Here is a 20,627-nt window from a genome sequence, read left to right as displayed (position 1 = left end):
TATATATGTTTGCAAAACATTTCATGGTTTTGCTTAAATATACATTCAGTTTTTACGTCCGAGTATGTTATTAGTGTTCCTTTCTTTAGCAGGTTTTTGCATGAACTGCTTCTTTGTTCATTGAATCAATATTAAGCCTATCCCAGCTGACTTAGGGTGAGAGGCAGGGCACACCCTGGACAGGTTGCCAGTCTGTTACAGGGCTAATACTTTCTAATTAACCTATCCTCAATAATTGCACAAATGTGGGAGGAAGCCACAGTATCCAGAGAAAACCCAGGCAAACTCAACACAGAAAGACACTGGCCTGATCGTGGAATTGAACTCAGGACCTTCTTGCTGTGAGGCAACAGTGCTAACCACCATGCTGCCCCATTTAATTAACATTACACTGAAATAAACATTTTTAACTTTTCAATTCTTTTCTTGTCTTGTGGTCACTGATATTTAAGTGAGAAAGCGAGGTTCTGCTGATGTGTAAGGAATTTAATGCTGTTGGCATCAAGGCGAATTTACAGCACTAACTTAAGTGTTTATTCCAAGGCTACATGCACTTTGAAAAAATGTACAGCTGATCTGTGTTTTAAAAAAAGCATCCATTGGGTTTAAAAGACAGCAAAGAAGTGCACTGAAACAGTAATGGGCTAACTCACATGCTTCCCCTGAATCAATGCCAATTTAGGGTGTTGTTGATAGTGAAGACAATCTTTAGCAATCTGAAATAAGAAGGCATTCATCATTTTCAACGTTTTCAGCAAAATAAAGCTTAATCTTCATCTTTCATTCCAGAAAACTTTGCAAAAGAAAAGACAAACCAGTGTTTTCCATTCAATAAGGCCAACAAGTCGATGAAGTCATTGGAAAAAGTGCTCAAAACAGGATAAAATATATGTGTCTTTTTAATTTGTCTCCTCATCAGTCCAAACTTTTAAGTCAGACGTCATGAACATCATGATTTTTTACAGGCATTAAATAGTCACTTTTATTAATAAATAAAGATGTAAACATAGTCATGATTACACCCTAGTGAGCTTAAAAACTACTCAAATAATAGCCGGTGAGGCCTTAATGCAACTACAGCTCTGTTTAGTAAGACTGTAGTATTACAGTCTGTCATCACTCAGCATCACAAAGAATATAAATGCATTTAACCTCAGTAAATGTTATGCTTTGGTTCTTTGAATTGCAGCAGTTTTTCTGATTTTTAAATAAAAGCAAATGGAAACTTTCCCAAGATCAGCGTTCTTAATCCAGTTCTTTTGCACCCTCGTGAGTGATCATGTGTACATGCTTGTGTATTAGTAAAAAAAGGGGACTTTTTCCAATGCCCGAGGTCAAAACCTGAGAAGAAAAGCGTTATTCATAACCTCAAGATTTGATGATCTGCATCACCATGAGTTACAGAGCAACTGCAAAGTCATAACAACACAACAAAATCACGAGATGCACTGTAAAATTTTGTAATTTAAAGGTTATTTTTATATTCTATATTTTGAAATGTGTTTTATTTTAAATTTGGGGGCATTTTTTTCATGTCTGTCATAACATATTCCAAAATTATGTCAAAACACACTCACGCACTTCTGAGGTGTGTTCAAGAGGCCATTAGCAGTTTATTCCAGCAGAATGATTTCTTTCAGTGATCTAAAGTTTAGTCGTCGGACATTTGATGTACAGCACCTGTTTTTGGATTTAAGTTACACTTTGCAAGAATGAACACAGCTGTGCGCTTCACACCCAGCTACGCGCACTTCTGAAGACCTTTGAAAAGTGAAGTGTAGAATGGCTCAAACAGCTTTTAACAGGAAGCAATTCTTGTTTTCTTGGTGTAACCTGAAGATGGTTAAAAAAAACAGGAAATGTGACATCACATATAAAGGTATTTCCACTACACATAGTTATTATTTTTAGTTGCCTGGACGTTTTACTCTAAGTTCCTGATGGTCGCAAAGACTGCTCAAAAAACGTACTTTACCTTACTTTACACTTAAAAGGGGGTTTGTGTTCTTTTCATAATAACATATGCAGGACTAGCTGGAGTTAACGGGCTACTTCAACCGTTTATGCAGCAACAAAAGTTTAATCTCTAAAAAGGTTTTGTGGGGAAGCAAGGGAAAAATGGTAGTGCATGCCAACTTTGCTTTGACAGCTTACAGTAATTTTTATTTCGGCATTGTAGAGCCTATAGCATTTATGTGCTTCCACTGCTGGACCGTTTTACTGTCAAAACACTAGTGAGCAGTAGAGCTTCTCTTGAAAATTATTAGCCATGAAAATTACAGCTTGGAGTTACAAAAGAGTTTGCAGTTAAATAGTTCCAACTGTACAGTAACTATGTGTTAGACATGGACGCTACTATCTACTACCAATCTAAACATATCTCCATGTTTCTGATGGTGATGACTTCTGACTGACTTTGAATGCAATTATCATTCCAATACTATGAGAAATAATAGCCTCGTTATAATCTATGGATGCATCTCGCTAACATAGTTGCTTTGTGTTGCAGAATGTGTAATGTGAAAGCAATGAAATAATATTTTATTCCCATTGAAAGAACAGACATCGGTCGTTTTTAAAGCAATTTTGTGACAGAAATATCTGAAATACAGACATAAACTCTATAATTGCAGCTGTTTTCCCACTTGTGAAAGGGGAAACCTTTCTTTCGGAGGCCAGAGGGGAGAAACTAATGAATGCTTTAACTTCATTTGAGAGATCAGCACCCAGAAGCACAATTTCTGTTGGCTCGCTGTCACTTTTAAAAGAATGGAGTTGAAGCTGGGGGGGATGTTTGTGACAGAGAGAAAGGAACAGGAGGAGGGATTTGCAGACCGGATAGCGGCTCAGTGACATCAGCTTCGAAAAATGTGTGTGTGGAACTGAGAGTATGTGTGGAATCAGAGGGAAAATGGAGAATGGGAAGGAGCTCCCACTCTGCTCCTTTTACCGAGAACTAAAGAGAACACGAATGTGTGCTCGTCGTGTTATTCCTGCTGGTTGTTTGTTTCTTTAACTTTAAATTAACCCCACATGCATAACAAATATTTCTCTGGGTTATACTCCAAAAAGGCCCTATTTTAATAAGAGATCAATTGAAGAAATGCCCCAAGTTACCCAGTGATGCATCTGTGTGGGTTTGAGCACGTGTCTGTGGATTCATCTTGCAGTGTCAAAGTGCTTTGAGGACTAAGTGAGTGCTAAACATATAACAGTCCATATTACCATGGGCTAAACTAAAAGTAGGAGAAGGTAAAACACATAAAATATTTGGATGGAAAGAAGATTAGAGACTAGTGATCACTACTGTGAAGCTTGAGGGTCATTAATGGTGTTTTTAGATTGATTACATGACTAAGCCAATAAAAGAAAGCTAAACCAATAAAACAGCTTAGCACAATAGTCACATGACAGCAAGAAGCTCCCAGGTTTGAAGCTGTCCAAAGACTTGTCAGGTTAGCTGGTAAATCTAAAGTGGTGTTAATGTGACTTCAGTGGTTAGCCTGTCCATATGAACATCACATCTCAGCTAGGGTCCTGGATAAGTGCCCTAAACGAGAGTGCTGAGCCAAGGATAAAGCAACATTCACACATCGAATACTTGAAATTTGTGCAAATGGCGAACAAATTGACATCGAGGGAATGCCTGAATCAGTGCTATCCAGAAGCTCTGAAGAAATGCAAGCTAAAGATGTCCCTTACTTATCCCCAAAAGCATTAATTGAAAGGAAATGAAGAGACATTAAGAAGATAAGATGACAGTGTGTTACAGGGAACACAATCTAATATTTGATTATCCTCAAGCTTCACAGCCCCCTGAAGTCCCTTCAAAAATCGAATTATTATTATTACTACTAGTAGTAGTAGTACTAGTATTAGCATTAGTATTATTAATGCCATATATAGCGTCGTGTTATTGACAGAGTGAGGCGTTGTTTTCAACAGACGATCTCAGGGCGAATCAGACAGCGTGCTTAACCGTGACCGAGAGAGAGAGAGGAGGGGGCAGAGAGAGAGACAAAAGGCGTTTCCACGTTAGAGCAGCCAGTTTCAGAGGCGGATAGCGAAGCAAGCGGACATAGTGACACCTCACGAGCATCATACACCCCAAACTCGTGCTGACAGTTCGTCTAACCCAGGCACCGCGGCCGCGTTTTGCCACGCTGATGAATCACACTCAAGTTCATCACTGAGCGCCTTAAAACCACAAAAGTGAACCGAAACCAAGCGGGACTGACCAGGTGGACTTTTTTCCTCCCTCCTCGCACCACGTCTGCCGCCTCTGTCGGGCTGCTTTCTACGAGTTTTAGCGTTTTAGAGAAAATCGTCCCGCAGACTCACGCATCACTTCCATCCCTGTGTCTCTCTCCCTGCCTGTAGCTGACTCATTTTTGCTCCTCGGGGTGAGTACATCTCTTTCTAACTCTCCCTTCCTGTCTCCATCTTTTTTCTTTTTTTTTTTTTTAAATCATGCTTTTTCTCACACGCCCGTGGGGGATTGTTGCTTTAAGACCCATTTCCCCCAGAGTGTACTTCATTCATTTGACCGTCATCCCGCTCTCCATTCATGGACACGGCTCATTTCTGTCATTGCATACCGTTACATGGAGGCTGTGTCGGAGACTCGCCTACTTCACAGCCTGCTGTATGAGAGTTGTTTTTTGTGAACTATAAAATAAACCTGAGACCCCTGTGAGGAGGACATACAACATTGGTCAGTTAAAAGTGATTCCACGGGGCGTTCGTCACAGTTGTTTCTTAACAATAAAATAAACACTTTTAAGAAGCTAAAATTGAAATAAGTGTATGTCCTTTACTCATTCATGGACTTTTAAATGGCAAATGGATGGATGTTTCATTCTCAAGAGTGCACTGAATACACCATTGATTAAACTAATTGGATTGAGTGTGGCTGTGGGCAGGCTATTCATGTATCTAGTGTCCTTTTCATTACACCCCTGCTGAATATCCCCACAGTTTTCCTTGTATAGGCTGGACGATTACAGTGCACTCTCCCACTGAATCCCAGCTATACTGTGTGATAAAAGTCTGTGGTGTTGGTTTAGTAGATCTGTATTCATGAGGATCACATGATCTGGAATATTCTGGCTCTAAACCAGAGGAGCAGATGATAAAGCACTGGTGACCACCTGTGACTGTCCCGGATGGCTGAGAGTGTGTGTGAGCGGATGGGGAAGGGGTGGGTCTTTTATGAATGAATTTGGGTGGATGGCCAACACTTTGTGCGTGCACATGGGTGGGGGTGAGCGGAAGTCTTCTTCCCCAACTGTAACAGACTTATCTCGATTAAGCTACTCTTCTTATTCCCCTGTGAACTTGTGAATAAGGGATCATGTTTGATTTGGCAGATTTTTAGCCAGATGCCTTTCCTGACACAACTGTTTTCTATAGGTGGCTTGCACATGTCACACCAGCATTTTTCTTTGAATGTTTGCAACAGTTTCTACTTAACTGTAAAAGACTTCACACAAACAAAAAGCTCCAGTGACAAAATTTAAACTATTGTTTTTAAATTCATAATGTTATTTATACATTTATAATACATAATGTGTAATTTCTAATATGTTCTTAAATCTATAGCTGGCCCATTTTACCGACGCATTGATTATGTTTTTCTTGTGTCAAAAGTGACGTCTGCACAGCTCTGTCCTGTTTAGTGCTGAGGAAACGAGTGCTTTTTTCAATATTCTTCTGAACGATGGGATAAAACTATCAAGTTGTCTCCACTCAGATAAAACCTTTACATCAGTGCTGGCATAAGAGGAAAGAACAGCAGGTATAATGGGACCATTATTAGCTACAGCCCTTAACTAATGTGTTTTGTTTTTGATAGAGGTTTGACATATGTAAAAACAGCCAAAAAGATTAATTAGAACTATAAAGAGATACAAAAAAAGTAAAAAAAGAACAAGGCAATTTTTGCGGTTTAATGCCATTTTACCATCAATTGTTCTCCCAGTTTACTTTTAAGTCTGTTTTAAGCTAAAACATTTATTGCTGTATGTAAATTAAACCCATTTTATGTTTCCCTTTGCCACTTCTTAAGCCCGACATTGGTCGCGTTGCTTGCTAGCATAAGCTCAAGCAGTCATTTTTTTATGGTCAAAAGTTAGAAACGCATCACGGTAAAGATGCTGGCACAGTATTTAGCATATTTATTAAAAAATGACATGAACAATTAGCCAAGTAGATCCTGATTAACTTTGTTGACATGTAGCTTCTGCTCTAATTTTAGCTATTTGTTATTAATTACTGCATATTCCCATTTATTCTGACCCCATCTGCCATACTCATACAGCACATTGCACTTTAGCGTGTAACAGATGCACAGTGTGACAGCTGTCAGTCCATTTCCTGTTAGGTCACATTCCACTCATTTTTATCCCTGAACACTGTCCAATCTTTGCAAGCTGTCGAACATTCCTGTGGACTTATAATACATCTTTGTGAGGACTTTTTTTTTTTTAACTTTGCCTGAGGGTAAAGCTTAATTTTAGGTTATGAACAGAGCTTAAGGGTCCTCACAGTTATACAAATAGAGGCCTGTGTGTATGAGCCTTGACTAGGCTTTTTGGGAGCCGGTCTCCTCTCTTTTTTGATACATATATACATCGATCTGTCGTTGTGCACACAGAGAAAAGAAATAAGTGGGACAGCAGAAATGTGCTTCCTCTCTCAGGTTCACTTCCTATATATGTGTGTGTGTGCGTCTGTTTGTGGTTTCGGATTTCCTCCTGCCGCCGCCAGGGGAATGTTTGTGGTCGATTGTTTGCAGGCACCGAGACAAATACAGTATTTGGGAAAAGCAGTGTTAAACTGGCGCTTGAAATAATCAACACCAAAGGCACAATATGCTCTTTGATTTTGTTTATTTTTTCCATGCACTTTCGCAATTTCCTTTTCAACAAGCTGTTGGTTGTCGCACATTACAGACAATAGAAATCTAACAAACCCATTTGTGCAACAGCTCACAGCCTAACAGCCAAAGTGTTAAAAGGACCTGTTATTTTTGGTAGAACATTGCTTCACCACAAGTCGAAAGCCAAATGTGCACTCCATTTTAGGCTATATGAAAGCCCAGCGTTGAGTATGGGTATGTCTCAAACCACAGGAAATGAGGAATTGAAACTTTGCTGAGACAAATCTGGACTCACTAACATCCGATCCATTTCCTCTGTCCCCGCTTTTAGTTTCATTTGGTACGAGACACCACAAAGTGCAGTGCATTTCCTCCTCACATACTCTTGCAGAAGTAAACTTGGCTTTATCTCATAGCAACAAACATTAATAAAAAGATCCATGTTCAATTCAATTCTATTCAATTCAGTTCAATTCAATTCAGTTCAATTCAATTCAATTCAATTTAATTTTATTTATATAGCGCCAAATCACAACAACAGTCACCTAAAGGCTTTATATTGTAAGGTAGACCCTACATAATACATACAGGAAAAACCCAACAATCAATGACCCCCTATGAGCAAGCACTTTGGCGACAGTGGAAGGAAAAACTCCCTTTAAACAGGAAGAAACCTCCAGCAGAACCATCTGCTGCGACTGGTTGGAGAAGAGAAGGAAGACAGGATAAAAGACATGCTGTGGAAAGAGAGCCAGAGATTATAACAGTGTTGGTCAAGTTACTTGAAAAAAGTAATCAGTAACTAATTACTGATTACTTCCCCAAAAAGTAATCCCGTTACTTTACTGATTACTTATTTTAAAAGTAATTAATTACTTAGTTACTTAGTTACTTTTTAAAAACACGATTTACAACCTGAATAGGTGATAAAGCGATAGATCTTTCAGCCCAATTCTACCGTATTTTCACGACCATAAGACGCACTGTACTAAAAGGCGCAGTCTCAGTTATGTGTGCCATTACTGTATTTAACACACACATAAGGCGCATGGCCATTTTCAGGGTTGCGCCCACACTTCACCCTTTAGCGTTCTCATGGTGTTCTCTACTACGTCCTCCTTACAACACACAGGGCGCACTGCGCTATAGGGCGCGCCGTACTTTTTGAAGAAAATCTAAGACTTTTAAGTGCGCCTTATGGTCGTGAAAATACGGTTTTTTCTGCATAATCCATCATACAAAATGTAATCAAATGGAAAAGTCTCTTTTTAAAACTTGTTTTATTAGTTTTAATCTTTTAACTTTATGCATCAAGCAAAAATTTAATTATATGCAACATTCTCTGACTGGAAGAAATTGTTTAACATTTAAACCTATTTTCTGCACATTCCAGCACATAAAATAAAATATTTTTTGTGTTTACACTCAGTCTTTCAAATAGATGCAAGTAAAACACAGCAGAAAATAAATAAAGTCAAAGACTCAGCGGTCCTGTTGCTCTATTTTCACCTGTAAAGCAGGAGTGGGGTAGGCGGAGGGTTTACCCTGGTGCAGGTGTGCCGCGGTCAGTGGAAGAATCCGCGAGTTTCTCTGTGAATTTCCCATTACGTCGTATGCGCACTCGGTGCTTGCTCGGAAGTTTAGGGGTTTTTTCGCTGTAAAAAGAAGTTTTCTTCCCACGCACGACGGACGCTAATGTTTTTGTCACTTTTTATGGAATCAAACTCAAAGTAAGGTCAGTACTTCCACGCTTTAAACGCTGCACGCTCATACTCTCTCCCACAATCGATATATGTATCCATTGTTGATCTGCACACAGCTGTTGTCACGAACGTCGCACTCGCTTACGTCACTGTCATGAGACATTCTCGCAAAAAAATCACGGTTTTAGTAACAGCAGTAACGCAGCGTTCCTACGGGAAAGTAACGGTAATCTAATTACCGTTTTTGCAATAGTAATCCCTTACTTTACTCGTTACTTGAAAAAAGTAATCGGATTACAGTAATGCGTTACAAGTAACGCGTTACTGCCCATCTCTGTTTATAACTAGTATGATTCATGCAGAGAGGTCTATTAACACATGTCTGAGTGAGAAAGGTGACTGAAGAAGAAAACTCAATGCATCATGGGAATCCCCCGAGCAGCCTACATGCCTATTGCAGCATAACTAAGGGAGGATTCAGGGTCACCTGGTCCAGCCCTAACTATATGCTTTAGCAAAAAGGAAAGTTTTAAGCCTAATCTTAAAAGTAGAGATAGTGTCTGTCTCCTGAATCCAAACTGGAAGCTGGTTCCACAGAAGAGGGGCCTGAAAACTGAAGGCTCTGCCTCCCATTCTACTTTTAAATACTCTAGGAACAACAAGTAGGCCTGCAGAGCGAAGAAATGTTAACTGCCAGTTCTGAAAAAAAGTTGGGAGAATCTCTAATATGTAAATAAAAACAGAGTGCACTGATTTAATTAGATGCCCATCTGCAGTTCCTTTAGAGCAGGTATATTTCAGCTTTGTGGTTCGTCACACTCGAATCGTGTGTTTTCAGCTGCTGATGAACAATCACTAATTAGTCATCAGTCGTTTCCTTAAGTTTGCCAAACTTTAGATTTTTGTTCAGAATTTTGTTGGTGTCTCTCAGTGCAGAAAGGGAACCAACAGAAAATGTATAAACTGAGGAAATTTACAACTATTTAATGCATATTTTAGCCCATTTTCAATTTCAGGGCATTAACACATCTTCAAACAGTTGAGACAGGGCCATGTTTATCACTGTCTGGGATCCTCTTTTAACTAATAGTCATAAACAGAATCATGCCTGTTTTCACTGCAATACTTCCTGAGTGCCTGATGATCACGGGCATCCAAAATTGATTTTTGACTTTGTTTGATCATGATATCTACTGCCGATGATGAGATATTCCAAGTCTTCAAAATGTTTGATTAAGCAACATCATTCTTGAATTATTACAAAATTTCCTGATAGTTTTTTTTTTTGCAGATTGGTGAACATCTGCCTATTTTTTCATCTGAGAAACTCCACCTCTCTAAAATGCTCTTTTTATACCCAATCATGTTACTGACCGATTAACATAATTAGCAAAACGTTCCTGCACTTGTTTCTTTTAGTATCATTTACTTTACTAGCCTTTGGTTGTTCTATCTCAAATTTTGAGACATGATACTGCCATCAAACTCAAAACAATAAAAAAAAATGTAATTACATATTTTCTCAGTTTAAACATTTCATATCTTTTCAGTATTTTATTATTATTTATTAACAAGATATAGGTCCATGAGATCCTGTCAAATACAAACATTTTGAAGAAGAATGCTACGCTTTAACCACTCGTACAGCAGGCAGCCCCATCCTTTACCCAAGATATTGAACTACAACCAAAACAAACTGCTAAAAAAAACAAAGAAAAAATGCAAAAGTTGACATTTAATCTTTTACCATCCACCATTGAGATCGTGATGAAGCAACAACATGAGAACATTTTCAAAAAATTATAAGAAGGTAGAACGTGACGTAGCCTTATATATCAATTATCAGTTATTATTAACATTTTCATTTTTGTTTGTGAGCACACTTTAGGATATTTCATTTATTTTTTTCAAATCTCATTGTAGCTTTCTCTGCTACTAAAGTTTCCACGATCCTATATTTTTTTTTAATTTTATATTATTTTATTATTGCTTAGATTTAGAAGTTGTTAAAGAACTGCATTTTTAAGTGATTAAAAGTCTCTGACAAAGTAGATAAAAACCTCGGCTAACCTTCAGTTTCTCAGTGGCAGATGACACTGACAACAGGTGACATTCATTATTTAATGAAAACCTCCTATAGGCTTGATCTGACAACAGTGCATGTCAACGCATTATGCTGGGTAATTAAGCTCACATCGTGCTGAAAACAAACACAGACGTGTGTGGTCTTAAAGTACAGACTCGGGTATCATGAAAAGCAACCTGTGTTTCGCAGCGAAGATGCCTCGCCGTCACTCTGGAGGGATCATTTCCTGCAGCAGGAGATCCTCTGACATGCCTCCCGGTTCACAGAGGGGAACATATATTTCACTGTCAGACTATCCCTGCCTTTTGTTTCCCATTGCCTCTCACCCTTCGGCTGCAGATTTATTTATTTTCACCATGTGTACACAGGGCTCCCCAGGAAGCTATGAGTTACAGAAGGTCAGTGGTATTATGGCATGTTACATCACTGCCTGTAATCTGCACTACAGCTTGCAACGTCCTGCAGCCTACTTTTCTGAGCTGTGTTTAGGTGTCCGCTGACAGATTAAACCCTAGGAGCAGATTCCACTTTCTATCCAAATTGGAATATTTCTGTCTATACAATCAGCAAATAATATAATCTTTTTCTTTTTAAAAATGCAACAAAATTTGCACTGGAAGCCTGCAACCCAAACCAAACTAATCTTCTGCAACAAATAAACACATCCAAGTAGTTTTGAGGATTTTTTACTTTCTTTTAACGAGTTAAGTATCAAAGTTCAGCTGCAAATTAAGGTTGAATCTATGTCACTATTTAACTGGGTAATTCTCTTAAATACTATTTCTTTCCATTTATCGTGGATGGATTTATGAAGCCTACCACCTAAACACCAATGAGTCATTCTGCACTCTGCTAGCAAACTCCTGTATTTTTCAATGTGGTTGGGTTTTTAGGTCAAGTTTGTAGAAGCAACATGTTTCATTTTGCAAGTCTTGCAGGTAAAACTTTTAATTTGTAATAGTCCAATAATCTCTTTTCAGCTGTATTGAAGTAACCGTGTTATCTTCATACAAAACAGACACAACATTAAAATCCAATAAGAATAATTAAAACCTAATACTGTTTCAAATACTGTTTTCTCTCTGCAAACACTTGGTTAGGCTCCAGCCTCCCTTCAAGCCTAAATAAGTGAGTAAGAAAACAGATGGTTGGATGGATGGCAGCTGTGGCTCTCAAGGCAGAGCAGGTCATCTGCCAGTTGGAAAATTGGTGGATCAATTCCCATCTCGTCTAGGCTTCAAAAAATTTCCTTGAGTTTATGCTATGTGCATGGTTCAGAGTGTGTGAATGTTAGGTTAGGCACAAGCCTCACTATGTAAATGTATGAGGCTTGTAGAAGAGAGAGCGTTGAGTGCTGAAATAGTCAAGTCCATGCCTTGATGTGACAGCTCTGCCAAGTCAAGGCATGGACCTGGGATTGTGTTGTTTTGCAGCAGCACCCCATTCTTTGAATGGGGTGGGGCCTCCATGCGTCACTCTTCTTCTGGTGCATAACACAGATGCTTGGGTCTGGGATCTGGAGAAGTTGAAGGCCGGGTCAGGACCCCAAGGTATTTGTCATGCTGCTCACCCAGTTTGTCGTGTGGAAAGGTGTATTGTCCTTCTGGGCGAGGTTGCTGCAGATGGACAGAGTCATTCCCGTTCTGGGGGTGATTGCTGTGCATCAATTTTTAGATGGTGGTTGTTGATGTATTAACATGAATGCTTGAGCCCAAGATTACTCATAACTGCACATCATCTGAAACAGTATGAAACCTTGGTCAGATGTCTCTGTTTCAGTCATTGGGGTCATAGAAAGTGATACCGCCAGCATGGCCGAGCAGTGGTCATGAGTGAAACCGGAACCCACAGCCAAGTTTACCACCCCCGCTGATTTAAAAAAAATGTCAAACACTGTTTATTGTTTAAAATTTACCCCGAGCACCGTCCGCTCCACTCTTTGGCAAACAGGATGCGATGCCTTGAAGGGGAAGTCCGCATTTCCAATTACATCACCAGATGTAGTCTGTTTTTACTCCCTGCTCTCTTGAATTCTCGATACATTGCAGATCACGCGTGGGTTACGTGGGTTTTGTCATTCAAAGCCACCCACACGCCTTCAGTATATCCTAATGTTCTGTCGTGTTTGCAGGTTAATGTGCTCGACAGATTGTCATTTTGATGTTTGCCTTAAAATTTTGCACGATATCCTGTATATATGTTATTAGGGAAAAGTAGAGGAAGCGAGCAGCTGGCCATCATTAATCATGCATTCAAACTAAAAGACAGATTTACCTTGTGTATCTGTATGTGTGCTGTGATGTGTTTCAAAGTCACACATGTTAAGCGCTCTCGATGCAGCCAAAAATTTAAAGAAAAAAAAAAAACCACCACAGATTTAATCCCTCTGGCAACTGCTTGGTTGCGTGGTCGTTTGGTTGCTGTGCTACAAGTGACGCCTACACAGCTACTTTGTAATGCTTGCTGCTACTTTTGAAAATGTTCTTCTGCACTCCTCTGTGTAAGTGAAGCTATGCAAATAAAACACACCGCAGTTTTCCTCTTTTAGGGCGGAGCAGAAACGTGCTGGCTTGGTAGCAGGATGGTGTGATTTCAGCATGATTGTTGGTTAAACTAGAGTGATTCTGTTAATCGCTTTATTTATTTGTTAAAGGAGAGAGGGAGAAACACAGCAGGGGTGTTTTTCTGCTTTAACACAGCTGTGGAAGTGTTTCATAAGCCCAATCTGTCTGACTGGCAGTGTTTCACAGTGGCCACAGTAATGGATAAAATGATCTGCACACACACACACACACACACACACACACACACACACACACACACACACACACACACACACACACACAGTACACCTAAGCCTACACAGACGGGCCAGAGTCACACAGACAGCAACAGCACAGACTGACACATGCACAAACACAAATGCTCTCTATCCCTCTGTTTTGCATGTATGCACAAACACACACTGATTAAAGCCATTCCTCTTCATCCGTGTGTATAATCTCCTCTGCTGCTTGACTCCAAATGAAACGCCTCAGTGGGTCTGATTGGATTTGATAAGACTTGATTCGATTGAAGCAGGAGAGGAAGAGAAGCAAAAACAACTCTCCCGTGTGTGTGTGTGTGTGTGTGTGTGTGTGTGTGTGTGTGTTTCAGGTGTTACAGGATATTATGTCAAAGGTCAGCTTGTATTGTTGTACCCGTTTCCACCCTTCTCTCTCTCACATGCAGATGCTTGTTCCAAACCTTCTAACTGATTGCTGCTGTTGATCGAATGCATTTTAATAGTGTTGTGCAAAAGTCTTGAGCCATCTCTCACTTCTTTGCATTTTATTTGAAGCAGCCCGACTGTCTTGTAAATGTTTTAAAGTGCTCTTGACCAGCCTTTCTGAAAGTTTATTTGCTTGCTACTCCCCTATGAACCATTTAAGCATAAAAAAGGCACCCAACTCAAGGTTGAACCAGTGTTGTGTCTACACATAAGAGAAAACTTAGCCAAGAGTTATTTTTAAATGATATCTTCAGGCACTTTGTTATAAGCAGCATGTCACAAAAACACAATTTGTTCCTTGTGTCCTTAAAAAAACTAACAAAAAAACTAAGAAACTGGAGAAGTGGAGAAGTGACAGACAGATGAAGAGCACATGATTAGTATCTAAAAGTCATGTACTTGAGAATGAGAAAAACGTCAAATTACACAAGAACTGGACTGAACATCTGTGCAACAGGTCTGACAGTGTGATGACTCCAATTTTGAAACTGTGTCTACAACCACCTATAAAGCACGATGGCGTCTTAGTCATGGTTGGGATGTTAATAGTGCTGAGGATCTCGTCAAAATTAATGGAAATTTGAACATAGAAAAGTGCCATAAGAATTTCATCCACCATACAGCATCATCTGGAAACCATCAGATTGACATTGGCTTCATTTTTCAGTGTGACAGTGATCCCAAACACACTTCCAATGCAGGGAAAATATTCCCAGATAGAAAAACACACAGTGGAACTCCATCAGCCATGGAGTGACCTCACCACAGCTCGAACCTCGACATTACTGAAGCAGTGTGGGATCATCTGAAGGCAGTCAACATCCAAAGAAGAGCTTTTCATGTCCTTCAAGAAGCCTGGAGAACTATACCCGAAAACTACTTAAAGAAATGACAAGAAAGTTGCCTAAGAGAGTTCAGACTGTGTTGGAGAATAAAACTTGACCTAACAACTATTGACTTTCAAGCTCGTTAGATTTGTACAAACTGTGTTTTTGCCTCATATGTCGTTTTTACATGTTTGTACTTGTTTCACCATTTTCCTAAAATATAAAGAAATGTGGGCTGGCTCAAGACTTTTGCAGAGTACTGTATTTAACAAGAACATGTTGCTTGTTTCGTTAGACGTGATGAGAGCTCAGTTATATTAATTTTGGTCGGGCAACAGGCTTGCCTTTGTGCTGAGCTAACGTTGTTGTGGCTGTAGCTTCACATTCACCTCATATAGTCTATTTATAACTGATATCAGTCTTCTCGACTTGGCAAGAAAGTGAATAAATGGATTTCTCAAAATGGCAAACTACTCCCCTGAAGTAGGAGATTTTAGAACACGCGTGTTACAATATTACAGACAATAAAAGCAAATAAGAGGTTCACTGTTTTATCCCACCTGCGGTTATTTCATCATTTAAGGTAAAAGTGAAAGTAATAACAATAAAAAACAATTCCTAAACCACAGTAACCTAGCTGAATGAGCTCATCTGTGTGTTTATGTGTGTCACAAGCAGCTAACTTTTTTATGGACAGTTTTTGTTTTTGTCTCGCAACAGACGAGGAGTCAGCCTGTGGCGCGTAGAGAAGCTGGCAGTGGCCGTCGGGGGGTCTGTTATGTTTGTGCTTCTTCATCTGCTCGTTGGATGATGATGGGTCTTTGTGTGTGTGCGTCTAACTGTATGATGAAGAAGCTTGTGGCGTGGGTGGAAAGCACGGGTGTACAACAGTTGCTCTGATGAGCAATGAGCGGCTTGATGAGACACTTTGTGTTATTGAGGTGATTCAGAGCTGCAGCCGCCTTTTATCCTGCCCTGAGCTGGGCATAAACTGAACCAAATGTTGCCTTTATGCGCCTCCATGCTCTCGCAAGATTTTGAAATACTGCTTTACTTTTAAATACCGTGATTTTTCACATACTTGTTTCCCCTGCTCACAGCTGTCTCAACTCTGATCATCCATCCACGTCTCAAAAAGGATGTTCGCCTCCTGAATGAATCAGTTAGAGCCCCCCGAACGTGTCTCTGAATGCCTTACTGCTGTTTCTTCTGTCTCCTTGTCAGCTGTTATGCATGTGTTCTTCATTGTGCGCGCACATACTTCACGTGCGGTTGAAAAGGCCTCGGGAATCAGGTTAACCTCCTTGCTGCAGAGATAAAAAATTCAGAGTACATGCGCACACACACGCGTACATATGGATGTAGCTTCTCTCCGCTTCAAATGAGACCGATAAAATGCGATGCAGGCGTCAAACTTGTTCTGGGTACGTTGTTTATGTAACCCTCTGGGGACCCGTGAGTCCACCTAGTGCTCGAGGTATTGCAGTCTGCACTAATGCATTGTACCATTACACAAAGACCCGGCTAGAAGCTTTTATGTAATACCTTTTCACGACTTTTTGGAGCCAATAAACACAAGGTGAGCAACGTGCTGCCTGCAAGCCACATCTGCCCTTGTTGTTTAGTTTTGGTCTGATCCCAGCACTTATTCAAAATTTAACAACCTCTTCAAATCGGTGAGTTACATGACATTTTTATTTATTAGTTGGAAGAATGTTTTCATAGAAACAGAAAAGTTCACATTTAAAAGAAGGAAAGCTGCATAAATCTCTATGGCTTTTTATTTTCAGTTACATGCACAACCTTGCAAAACTTATTGCCATTCTTCTGCTGGAAAATAAGTTTAATCCTCAGAGCTGCTGTAATCGCTTACTGGCCACATCATTAGGTACTCCTGTCCAACTCCTGAACATAATTAGCCAATCACATGGCAGCAATTCATGCATTTAGGCATGCAGAGATGGTCAAATCGACCTGCTGAAGTTTAAACTGAGCATCAGAATAAGGAAGAAAGGTGATTTAATTTGAAGTAACTGAACGTGACTTGTTTGTTAGTGGCACATGGGCTGGCCTGAATATTTGAGAAACTGCTGATTTGCTGGGATTTTCCCACACAACCATCTCCGCAGTTCTCTGTGATAAAACGTTTTGTTGATGTCAGAGGTTAGAGGAGAATGCCCTGTAACAGTACCTCAAGAGCATATCTGAATGCACAAGATGTCAAACCTTAAAGCAGAAGACCACACTGGGTGCCAGTCCTGTCAGCTAAGAACAGAAAACTGAGCCTACAATTTAAAAAAATTGGCCAATAGACAATTAGAAAAATGTTTCCTGGTCTGATGAGTAGACCAGGAAACAGGAAACAACATGAAAGGATGGATCCATCCTGCCTTGTGTCAACAGGTCAGGCTGCTGGTGGTGTAATGGTGGACAGGATATTTCCCTGTCTCTTTGAACTCGTTATTACCAACTGAGCATAATTTAAACACCACAGCCTACCTAAATTGTTGCTGTCCATGTCCATCCCTTTATGACCACAGTGTACTTATCTTCTAAAGGCTGCTTCCAGCAGGATAACACACCATGTCACAGTTCACTGTACTCAAATGGCCTCTACCATCAGCAAAAAAAAGCACCTTTGGTACGTGGTCGAATGGGAGATTCTCATCATGGATGTGCAGCCGACAAATATGCAGCGACTGTGTTTTGCCATCATGTCAACATGGACGAAATTCTTTGAGGAATGTTTGCAGCAGCTTCTTGAATCTATGTCATGAAGGCTTGAGGCACTTCTGAAGGCAGAAGACGGTTCAACCCAGTACTAGCAAGGTGTTTGTAATGACAGTGAATGTAATGTGTTGATATCCTTACACGCTGCGTGAATTATTTATTTAAATACAACTAACAGTAAATATTATATTTGCCCTTGTGTGGTACTCTAGAGAAAATCTGCAGGTATTTGCTTGTAATATAATTGCTGCAATATAATTTAATGAAGCAATTACACGTTCTTTCTCACGGAGGACTTATACCCACTAACTGAGCAATCTTGCTAGTTGTATATGCTCTTGATTGCAGAAAAATCAGTTTCTGCTTTGCTTTCGCGCCACTAAAGGATGTGAAATGGTTTAGAGTAATTTTTTACTTTTCACTTTGAGGCCCTGGGATGACAGCCCAGGGACTCAAATGTTGCCATGCCTTCAGATGTTGTCACAGAGATGTGCACAAGATGTCCTTTAGCGTTGGCGGTTCAATACACTGAGCCAAGATGTGAGCCTGACATGAGCCAAGACATGGCGGGCCTTTTTTATAAGGCCCAATAAACTTCACAGTAGGGGGGGAATTTTTGATGGGTGTTTAGCAAGTTAGTCAGAACTCTGTCAGTGAGGAGACTGCGGTGCTGGCAGCGAAGGTTTTGGTACTTAAACTACTTGCTAAGTTTCATGTGCTACAGCATGCTCTTTTCCAACATTAACTATGCATCAACCTTGAAAACTGATGCCGAACCAGTGTGTTCAAAGATGACGCCGAGGGGTCTTTTTGCAAGCATCAATATGTAAGGAATGAGGAGTGGGTGAGTTTGCCCCCTAACTCATCTGATATGTGTTGGCTGCAATAAAATTTTCCACGATTCAGTTTTCAAACAGAGCTGGCATGTAAGTGGACTCTCGCTGTTTGTAGTTCACAGCCATAGTGACCTTATAGCTGGCCTCCAACATGCAGTTCAATATTTGTCTCACACTCCACTCTCTGTGCACTCCATTATTACAAACAACCCTTTTAGTCATCAGCGCCATGCACTGCTGCTCATGCTGTGCGCAGGCTCTTGGCAGACAGCGTTTGGAAAGAAGTTGAACTATTGAGCGGTAAAGTCAATCTTACTAAACCATTAGCAGGAAAGGCAAAGCACAGACACGTCGTTGCTGCTGGGTTTCTGTGAATGAAAGCATCAACACAATCAGCCAATGAGAGACAGGCGATTAATAACCCTCCTATGTTCCTTTTTAAAGACCTTACACAGCATCTAGTCTCACATTAGGAGGACAACAAGCATGTGCAGGAGAGCAAATGGAACTTTAATGGTTGTATTGCATAAGCAGTAATTGAATCCAAGCAGTCTCCATGATGAAAGTTGTATTTCAATGATGCTGATAATTACAGCAAGAGCTGAGAGCTTTAAAGCAGGCGGTTTGGTAACCGAGGGACTATTTATCAATGTTTCATAATAATACTGCTACTTATCATAGTTAACATGTGTTTTTTAATCAAGGGGGTTGAAGCAGCTGCTTCACTGTAATTCTGGATGCTTTGATGGCTGCATAGCTGCTCTTTATGTCCAACAACTAAAGGGAGCACAGCCGATGAAGATGAAGCTTTTAAACATAGTAAAGAAATAATTACCTACTTTATTCAGAAGTTTTCTTAAAAATCGTGCTTGTAAAAAAAGTTCCCATTTAAAGTAAGACTTTTACTTTAAATATCAGTCAAATAAGTCAGTGCAGATTGAGATAGCTCAAGCGCTTCACCTTTTTTCATGAAATTTTGTATCAGATGATGAATTTAAATAACCCTTTCCAGTGTTCCTAGTTTTTTCTAAGCCCTACAGATATCTCCATTGGTGTCAGTAAGGTTCATCTGATTCAATTCAGTTTTATTTATATAGCACCAAATTACAACAGCAGCCACCTCAAGGTGCTTTTTACTATAAGACCCTACAATAATACAGAAAAGCCCAATAATCAAATTGGTGACTGTGGGAAGGAAAAACTCACGTTTAACAGGAAGAAGCCTCTGGCACAACCAGGCTCAGGAAGGTGCTGCTGTCTGCAGTGGGCGGTTAGGAGTGAGGAGAGGAAGACAGAATAAAAGACTTTTCAGTGTGCTGAGTGAAAGCATTAGGTTTGTGTTAGCACTTGTTTGCCTTAATAAAATTCTGCAATAAGTTGACGATTTTTCACCTTCCTCTTGCAACTGTGGGCACAAGTTTGATGACATTACTTTTTCTTTGTTTGTTTATGTGATATTTAGTTGATATGGGTTGAATGTGCCAGATCACAGGACATGTGTTAGCACATATCACAAAGCTCTATTTACTAGCTTACAACAATAGCTATTGTATGCATTTCCTTGTAAAACCACTAGAGGTCTCCTGCATTTTTGCCTGATTACAGTGGATGATAACAGCCTGCTAAGTTGGCTACAAGTTAGAGGAGGGTGTGTACTTGTGATATGCGTGGTAATTATAATGACTTATTAACGTAACGACTTTTTAGTAGATTTCCAATAAGGTGGATTTCCTCTGATTTCCCATCTATCGCCACCCTCACAGAGCATGATGTATTCAACAATAACTACCAGGTCGCAAGCACAACATAATTTTAAATATTTCTGTAGCTGCTGTAGTCTGGCTTTGCCAACTCATTTAAATGTTAGTTATTCCCTCAATAACGCGGATGAGAAACCCTAAATCCTAGAATTGCACTCAGGAGTTCTGCAGTGAATTCATATATTGTGTTGTTTTATTAGAGAAATCTATAATAGAGCAGTAATGTGAAGAGGTGATGAGGGCTGGCAGGTAAAGTACCCCAGTCTTGCGTCTCCCCTGATGCAGGTTGATGGACTGAGTTTCATTTTCTCTGAATTGCACCCATCTTCCTCCCCAGTACCAGCACGCTTAATCCACTAATGGAACAATATAGCGAACTGAGTGATAGAAAGAAAGCCTGAAAGAGGCGGGGAAGAGGAGAGGAGGCAGACGAGCCAGCAGAGTAATTTGAAATTTTGAGTCACGCCTGGAGTCTGAAACATAGACTGAACAACTTGTTTAATCTCTAATGGACTGTTTGGGGACTCCAGCCCA

The 20,627-nt window shown here is 40.0% G+C and overlaps 1 protein-coding gene across 1 annotated transcript in view; it reads left to right on the top strand.

Moving 5' to 3' along the window:
* Positions 1 to 3,982: 3,982 nt before the first annotated feature.
* LOC102298997 (proliferation and apoptosis adaptor protein 15) overlaps positions 3,983 to 20,627 on the top strand; it is a 55,399-nt gene continuing 38,754 nt past the window's right edge. Inside the window, exon 1 of the mRNA XM_005936300.3 lies at positions 3,983 to 4,403. The gene's annotated coding sequence lies outside the window, so the exon portion shown is untranslated. The remainder of the gene's footprint in view (positions 4,404 to 20,627) is intronic.

The sequence above is a fragment of the Haplochromis burtoni genome, unplaced genomic scaffold (assembly GCF_018398535.1).
Source record: "Haplochromis burtoni strain Fernald_Lab_line unplaced genomic scaffold, NCSU_Asbu1 Contig_200, whole genome shotgun sequence".
In the NCBI taxonomy this organism is placed as follows: domain Eukaryota; kingdom Metazoa; phylum Chordata; class Actinopteri; order Cichliformes; family Cichlidae; genus Haplochromis; species Haplochromis burtoni.
This window is presented reverse-complemented; position numbering and strand designations above follow the sequence as displayed.